Source organism: Triticum dicoccoides, chromosome 7B, assembly GCF_002162155.2.
Source record: "Triticum dicoccoides isolate Atlit2015 ecotype Zavitan chromosome 7B, WEW_v2.0, whole genome shotgun sequence".
NCBI lineage: Eukaryota > Viridiplantae > Streptophyta > Magnoliopsida > Poales > Poaceae > Triticum > Triticum dicoccoides.
In genome coordinates, this window is record NC_041393.1 from 359,671,035 (window position 1) to 359,680,057 (window position 9,023).

Below are 9,023 nucleotides of genomic sequence, written 5' to 3' on the forward strand. Positions count from 1 at the left end.
CTTGCATTGTGGAAGAACACCGTACTCTTATGAGTACGGTGATTGAGAAGGTCCAGTCCGCCAAAAGTGGACTGACCGAAGCCTGCACTAACCTTCTAACAGGCTTTGTGGTAAGTAATATAATTGTAAAAGAATGTCACAGTATAGACAGTAGCACCTGATGCTCTATCCGGTGTTCAGAAATAAAAGCCGAACAGAGGATCAAATAATTTTCCCAGGAGTCTAACATAATATGTCTTTGTGAATAAGCAAGCATCTCTGCTGGCTGCTGCCGCTCATACTACAGAGGTCTCTAGACTGAAGCAGAACCTGGAGCGGGCCGAGGAAGAGCTCGGCCTCATGAAGAAGCAGCTGGAGGACAATCAAGGTATGCAGTAACCTGCCCGTATATTTAGGAAGGATGAACGGTTCGTGTTGAGTAAAGTGTCATGAACTTTATTAGGGGCCACGACCAAAGTAGCGGCCTTCAAGAAGGCGTTGGCCGAGGCCGAGGACAAAGTGGACAAGGAATGTGCCGCATGCGAGAAGCAGGAGGCCCGGGTCAGCGAGGTCCAGCAAGAGCTCCAAGACGCCATCAAGAAGTACGAGTCCTTGGAGCGCGATTTTAAGACACAAGAGTCTGAACTTGCCAAGGCCCGCCAGAGCACGCAAGATGCCCGAGCCGAAGCCCAGGGCACCCTCTAGGAGATTCAGGCGGCCAAGAAGATTACGGCGGGTAAGGATTTCATTATGCAAAGCATATATGTGAAGGAAACATTCCTTTTACTTACTCGGATTTGGAGCTCTCCAGGGGCATTTGCAGATCTGCCGCGCAGCATATCAGACACTGCAGAATTTTATCAAGCCGAAGAAGGGAGCTCTACGGAGAAGCTGTTCTGGTCTTAGTACCTTGGACCGGAACTTCCAGTACCCTTTAGCGAACAACTGAAACAGTTGGTCGAGCTGCATAAGGCGGCCGAATTAGCCATGAAGGACTTAATAGTCCGGCTATGGCCTGCCGAGCCCATGCCCAACAGCTACTTCAGACTCATCAAGCGGCTTATGAGTGCCTACCCACGGCTTGAAGCCATCAAGTGGCCGGTCTGTATCGAAGGCGCGCAGATGGCCTTTACCCGCACGAAGATGCATTGGGCGAAGATGGATGCCACGAAGCTGATGACCAAGGGGCCGCCTGAGGGCAAGGAGCACCGCCGACCCGAACTGTATATTGACAGTGTCTTGGAGGGATCCCTCCTTGTGGCAGAGCAATGTGCCAAGGATATTACATTGTCGTGAAAACATTCATGTTATCCTGTCCTGTAATATGAAACAAGGTTGTTATGTAATATAATGCTTGTTATTTTAAAATTTTACATCCAGTGTGGCCGTTTATGAAATCTGAGAGTTAGCTAGTCGTCGGCTTCTGCCCCCATGTAGATAATATGGGGGTGTTCAGGATAAATCTAAACACTCTTTAGTCCACATTTTGGTCCTTAAAGGAGGTGTTTAGCGCAACGAACAAGGCAATCGGACTATACGGCTTTATCACCCTCACTTAGCCATAGGAGTTTGACAATGAAAATTTTGGTGTATCCCTTGGTATTCAGAAGGCCAAACTTGGGGCGCTATGCATGCCTAATTGGACAAAAACCGATTCCTCGCGTAAAGCAGAAAAATCTCTAAGGATTTGAAGCCTCCCGAACAGCTGACCAACTCTCGCCACATCATGACAGTCAGTTTTTGGCTTTCTCTAGTGAGTTGCTCGTCCGGAAGAACCTGGACACAATCATAGTAGTTCTCCCTTTACTACCCTAGCCAATATAGCGGAACATAAGGTAGCAAGCACAAGAGCCGGGCAACCCAACTATTGACCAAAGACATGATTCAGAGCCGATGCATATAATGCTATAAGTTTGGGGTGCGGAACTATACTGTAAAAGTGTTCAGACTTCATTGCCGTATTGCGGGGCGTGATGAAGCCCCTAGTGAAGGAGTACATACGATAGTGTACTGGTGCAATAGATAATAAATACAAAGACAAGGAAAAATCAAGTAATAAGCTGATGCCGCAAATATTGAGCCGCAAATTATTTTCCATTGTAATTTGATTGATACGTCAAGGCGTACTTGTACAAGTAATGTGATAAGCAAAGAAGGCTATTTAACATGCCATGACATAGGGCGAGCTGCGTGCGGGTATTTAAAACAGGTATAACAATCATTAGTAGAGACTACCTGGGAATTCCCTTGTACGTCAAAGCCCCTTGCCTTCTTGGTGTGTCCGTCCCGTGATGGGTCCGATCATCAGGTTATCAGAAAAGCCTCGAGAAGAGAAAAACTTGAAAGAGAAAGAAAAAAGGTGAAGGTATGCGGATCTAGGGGCGGTTGATCCACGTTGTGGACCGTGGTCTAGTTGTGCCTCCGTCCATGCCCATGGTATTTTAAGTGCGTAGTTATGTACGTGTGGCACGAATGTCATTGCTTGATTGGGACTGGGATGGAGGCCAAATTTCTAGTCACGCTTTGGATGAGCTGGACAGTCCTGCTACAGAGTAGTTCGGACTCGCTTGACGGTGTCTGGGAGCTTTACCGCCGAATTGAGGTTTTGCCTGAATAGGCTGCTTTGTACTTTTGCTGCAAGGGCCACGGTGTGCTCCTCAGTACGGAGGGACTGTTCCGTATTTCCGTTGACCGTTATGACACCACGTGGTCCGGGCATCTGGAGCTTGAGGTGGGCGTAATGCGGCACCGCATTGAATCGAGCGAATGCGGTTCGTCCGAGAAGTGCATGATAGCCACTGCAGAAGGGGACGATATCGAAGATTAACTCTTCAATTCGGAAATTATCCGGGATCCGAAGACCACTTCTAGTGTGATTGAGCCCGTGCAACAGGCCTCTACACCTGGTATGACACCTTTGAAGGTGGTTTTTGTGGGCTTGATCCTTGAGGGATCGATGCCCATTTTGTGCACTGTATCCTGATAAAGCAGGTTCAGGCTGCTGCCACCATCCATGAGGACTCGCCTAAGGTGGAATCCGTCAATAATTGGGTCGAGGACCAGTGGGGCTGAACCGCCATGATGGATACTGGTTGGATGGTCCTTGCGATCGAAGGTGATCGGATAGGAGGACCATGGGTTAAACTTTGGGGCGACTGGCTCCATCGCATAGACGTCCCTGAGTGCACACTTGCGCTCCCTCTTGGGGATATGGGTGGCATATATCATGTTCACCGTTTTGACTTGGGGGGGGGGGGGATTTCTTCTGTCCCCTTGTGTTCGGTGGTCGGGGTTCCTCATCATCGTCATCGCTTTGCGACCCTTTCTCCTTATTCTCGGCATTTAACTTGCCAGCCTGTTTGAAAACCCAACATTCCCTGTTGGTATGATTAGCTGGTTTATCCAGAGTGCCATGGATTCGGCATGGTCGATCGAGTATACGGTCCAGACTAGACGGGCCCGGATTGTTTCTTTTAAATGGCTTCTTCCGCTGACCGGACTTAGAGCCACTGAATCCGGCGTTGACCACCGTGTCTTCGGTGCTATCACCATTGTTTCGACGCTTATGTCTATTGCACTGGGGCTTGCCGTTGTTGTTTCTGGTTTCAGATGTGCCAGGTTCGCTTGTATTGTTGTTGCTACGGGCTGGCCAGTTATCTTCGCCCACACAGAAGTGGGTCATGAGTGCCGTGAGGGCTGACATGGACTTTGGTTTTTCCTGGCCGAGGTGTTTGGCCAGCCATTCATTGCGGATGATGTGCTTAAAGGATGCTAGGGCTTCAACGTTCGGACAGTCGATGATCTGGTTCTTTTTAGTTAGGAACTGAGTCCAGAATTTCCTGGCTAACTCTCCGAGCTGTTGGATCATGTGACTTAGGTCATCAGCATCCGAAGGTCGGACGTATGTGCCTTGGAAGTTGTCGAGGAAGGCGTCCTCCAATTCCTCCCAGCTGCCAATGGAGTTTTTGGGCAGACTATTCAACCAGTATCTAGCTGGTCCCTTGAGTTTGAGCGGGAGGTATTTGATGGCGTGAAGATCATTAGTGCGGGCCATATGAATGTGGAGAATAAAGTCCTCAATCCACACCGCGGGGTCTGTTGTGCCATCATATGATTCAATGTTTACGGGTTTAAACCCTTGTAGGAAATCGTATTCCATTACTTTGTCCGTGAAGCAAAGGGGGTATGCGGCGCCTCTATATCGGGCCAAGTCATGATGTAGCTCGGATGGAGCTCGTCTATGGTTTTTGGCCCGGACGTGTTTATGTTCGTCACGTTCAGCCGAATGGCCATCGTTGCATGTCGAGGCACGCCCCCGTGATCCACAGATGGCTCTTGTCTACCTGCTCTCTTTTCCAAATCGTGGCGCAGGTCATGTGTGTATCCCCGAGCTGTTGTAATTGTCTTTGTTCGGCAAGGCAGTGCGGGCTGGTGTCCGGCACGAGGTGCCGCTTTGTCCCGGCCACGTGGTGGTCGGTCAGCCGCATTGTACCTTGGAAGGACGGGCTCCAGCGCCTCGTCATCGAACTGTGATAATAGTTTGCACTTCGGGTAGCTTTTGGTTGGGCGCTCGAGGCCATATTCCTCGGCTGCCAGGACATCAGTCCATCTTTCATTGAGCAGATCTTGATTAGCTTGGAGCTGCTGCTGCTTCTTTTTCAGGCTTCTTGCAGTGGCAATTAGCTGACGCTTAAAGCGTTCCTGTTCGGCGGGCTCTTCAGGCATGATGAAATCTTCATCACCGAGGCTAACCTCGCCCTCGGAGAGCGGAAGGTAGTTACTATCCTCCAAGTCTTCGTTCATGGACTGTTCGCTAGGGCCGACTCTCCCAACCTCCCGTTGCTCCTGTTCGGAGGTCGGCTCAACGGGGTCTTCATTATTTTCAGCACCGTTCGGTGTGTTGTCCTCTTCTGAGACGGCATTGCTGTTTTTACTATGAAGTGGCTTAGAGCGGCACCGCTGACGTTGGCGCTTCGGTTGTATCTCAGGAGGTTTATCGTCGACTGGATTTTCATCGTCGCTGTTATTTTCTTTGGGTGTATCCACCATGTATATGTCGTACGAGGAGGTGGCTGTCCAACGCCCTATAGGCAGTGGTTCTTGCTCCTCTCCAGCATTGTCGTCCATACCGTCGATGTCTTCGGAGTCATAATCAAGCATGTCGGTTAAGTCATTGACAGTGGCTATAAAGTGGGTGGTGGGTGGGAAACGAAGTTCTTTGTCGTCCACATTCCATTCGAGCAGGAGATAGTTTGGCCGAGAATATCGTGACAAGGAGAGGGACTTCAATGAGTTTAACACATCGCCAAAAGGCGAGTGCTGGAAGACGTCCGTGGAGCTGAACTCTAGGACCGGCGCCCAATCAGGTTCGATGGACGCGGATGCACGCATTCCGGAACCCCTGGCCGGAGACGAGTCCGAGGTTTCGGTGATACAAGCACAACCTTACGTTGGGTCTGCATGTGGCTCAAGCGCCGCTGAGTCTACGGCTTCCGTGACGGGGTTAAGCTTCCCATCTTCGGACGACGCGGTCTGCTCTAGATCTAGGGCCAGAGTGATCACAGGCGCTATCTCCTGTGTGTGGCCAGATGACAGATCTGCGTCATGTTCATCATGGTGGCCGGGGACAGCCGTCATGGGCTCGAATCCATCGAAGATCAAGTCTTCACGGATATCGGCCACAAAATTCAGGCTTCCAAATCTGACCTGATGGCCAGGGGCGTAGCTATTGATATGCTCTAGATGGCCAAGCAAGTTGGCCCACAGTGCGAAGCCGGCGAACACAAAGGTCTGTCCGGGGAGGAAGGCCCCCCCTGGACTGCATTGTTGTAGATGAATGATGGAGCCATCAAGCCTTCTGGTGACGACGCAACAGAACTCTCAATGAAAGCACCAATGTCGTTGTCAAAACCGGCGGATCTCGGGTAGGGGGTCCCGAACTGTGCATCTAAGGATAATGGTAACAGGAGGCGGGGGACACAATGTTACCCAGGTTCGGGCCTTCTCTATGGAGGTAACACCCAACTTCCTGCTTGATTGATCTTGATGAATATGAGTATTACAAGAGTTGATCTACCACAAGATCGTAATGGCTAAATCATAGAAGTCTAACCTATGGGGTTACGATTGTTGTGGCTAAACCCTAGAAGTCTGACCCCTCCGGTTTATATAGACACCCGGGGGGGGCTAGGGTTGTACAAAGTCGGTTATAGAGAAAGGAATCTACATATCCAAATCGCCAAGCTTTCCTTCCACGCCAAGGAGAGTCCCATCTGGACACGGGACGAAGTCTGCCATCTTGTATCTTCATAGTCCAACAGTCCGTCCAAAGTATATAGTCCGGCTGTCCGAGGACCCCTTAGTCCAGGACTCCCTCACCTACCCCCCTAGGCGCGCCCTCCTGCCTCATGGCTGCCTCGTTGCCTCTCCAACTTCATCTCTGATTCTCTGGTTTTCTTTTGGTCCAAGAAAGATCATCACGAAGGTTTCATTCCGTTTGGACTCCGTTTGGTATTCCTTTTGTGCAAAACTCTGAAATAGGAAAAAAAAACAGAAACTGGCACCGGGCCCTCGGTTAATAGGTTAGTCCCAAAAATAATATAAAACAGCTTATTAAAGCCCATTAAACATCCAAAATAGATAATATAATAGCATGGAACAATCAAAAATCATAGATACATTGGAGACGTATCAAGCATCCCCAAGCTTAATTCCTGCTCGTCCTCGAGTAGGTAAATGGTAAAAATAGAAGTTATGATGTAGAATACTACCTAACATATTTATCCATGTAATTTCTTTTATTATGGCATGAATGTTCGGATCCGAAAGATTCAAGACAAAAGTTTATTATTGACATTAAAACAATAATACTTCAAGCATACTAACAAAGCAATCATGTCTTCTCAAAATAACATGGCCAAATAAAGCTATCCCTACAAAATCATATAGTTTGGCTATGCTCTATCTTCACCACACAAAATATTTAAATCATGCACAACCCCGGTTTCAGCCAAGCAATTGTTTCATACTTTAGTATTTTCAAAGCTTTTCAATCTTCACGCAATACATGAGCGTGAGCCATGGACATAGCACTATAGGTGGAATAGAATGGTGGTTGTGGAGAAGACAAAAAGGAGAAGATAGTCTCACATCAACTAGGCGTATCAACGGGCTATGGAGATGCCCATAAATAGATATCAATGTGAGTGAGTAGGGATTGCCATGTAGCGGATGCACTAGAGCTATAAGTGTATGCAAGCTCAAAAAGAAACTAAGTAGGTGTTCATCCAACTTTCTTGCTCACGAAGACCTAGGGCACTTTGAGGAAGCCCATCATTGGAATATAGAAGCCAAGTTCTCTAATGAAAATTCCCACTAGTATATGAAAGTGACAACATAGGAGACTCTCTATCATGAAGATCATGGTGCTATTTTGAAGCACAAGTGTGGAAAAAGGATAGTAACATTGCCCCTTCTCTCTTTTTTCTCATTTTTTATTTGGACCTTCTCTTTTTTATGGCCTCTTTTTTTCTTTTTATTATTTTTCGTCTGGAGTCTCATCCCGACTTGTGGGGGAATCATAGTCTCCATCATCCTTTCCTCACATGGGACAATGCTCTAATAATGAAGATCATCACACTAATATTTACTTACAACTCAAGAGTTACAACTCAATGCTTAGAACAAAATATGACTCTATGTGAATGCCTCCGGCGGTGTACCGGGATGTGCAATGATTCAAGAGTGACATGTATGAAAAAAATTATGAATGGTGGCTTTGCCACAAATACGATGTCAACTACATCATGCAAAGTAATATGACAATGATGGAGCGTGTCATAATAAACGGAATGGTGAAAAGTTGCATGGCAATATATCTTGGAATGGCTATGGAAATGCCATAATAGGTAGGTATGGTTGCTGTTTTGAGGAAGGTAATGGTGGGTGTTATGGTACCGGCGAAAGTTGCGCGGCACAAGAGAGGCTAGCAATGGTGGAAGGGTAAGAGTGCGTATAATCCATGGACTCAACATTAGTCAGAAAGAACTCACATACTTATTGCAAAAATCTACAAGTCATGAAAACAAAGTACTACACGCATGCTCCTATGGGAAGGGTTGGTAGGAGTTAACCATCGCGCGATCCCGACCTCCACTCATAAGGAAGACAATCAATAAATAAATCATGCTCCAACTTCATCACATAACGGTTCACCAAACGTGCATGGTACGGGAATCAAAAACTTTAACACAACTATCTCAAATTCACAATTACTCCACTAGCATGACTCTAATATCACCATCTTCATATCTCAAAACAATCATAAGGAATCAAACTTCTCATAGTATTCAATGCACTTTATATGAAAGTTTTTATTATATCCATCTCGGATGCCCATCATATTAGGACTAATTTTGTAACCATTGCAAATTACCATGCTGTTCTAAAAGTCTCTCAAAATAATATAAGTTAAGCATGATAGTCCAACAATTTCTATAAAATAAATCCACCGCCGTGCACTAAAAAGATATAAGTGAAGCATAGAGCAATATTGTCTAGCTCAAAATATATAAGTGAAGCACATAGAGTATTCTAACAAATCATGATTCATGCGTGTCTCTCTCTAAAGGTGTGTACACAAAGGATGATTGTGGTAAACTAAAAAGCAAAGACTCAAATCATACAAGACGATCCAAGCAAAACACATATCATGTGGTGAATAAAAATATGGCCTCAAGTAAAGTTACCGATAGACGAAGACGAAAGAGGGGATGCCTTCCAGGGGATCCTCAAGCTTAGGCTTTTGTTTGTCCTTTAATATTACCTTGGGGTGCCTTGGACATCAACAAGCTTAGGCTCCGGCCACTCCTTATTCGAAAGTCCATCAAATCCTTACCCAAAACTTGAAAACTTCACAACACAAAACTCGACAGAAAATCTCATGAGCTATGTTAGTATAAGAAAATAAATCACCACTTTAAGGTACTGTTGTGAACTCATTCTTTATTTATATTGGTGTAATATCTACTGTATTCCAACTTATC